Raw genomic sequence first — 268 nt, 5'->3', positions numbered from 1 at the left:
GCAACACTTTTTCATACAAAGATGGGTGCAAAGCCTCCAAGGTTATCACCAAAAACTCCAAAAAAAGGGGGCAACACTTCAGAATTAGACGATGAAAAATCCGATTTTAATTAACCCATGCAACATTAAGTTTCAGCTCAAAGTGGTCAAGTCTTTTTCAAAGGAATAAAGTAAGGCTGGGCCATTTTGAATCAAAACTACTGGGATAATTATCTAAGACTGAATAATACCACCACACAATAACTGAAAAATACTACCACACAGTGAC

The sequence above is a fragment of the Phyllobates terribilis genome, unplaced genomic scaffold (genome assembly GCF_046119375.1).
Source record: "Phyllobates terribilis strain yellow unplaced genomic scaffold, ASM4611937v1 Scaffold_11__3_contigs__length_659146591, whole genome shotgun sequence".
Taxonomy (NCBI): domain Eukaryota; kingdom Metazoa; phylum Chordata; class Amphibia; order Anura; family Dendrobatidae; genus Phyllobates; species Phyllobates terribilis.
This window is presented reverse-complemented; position numbering follows the sequence as displayed.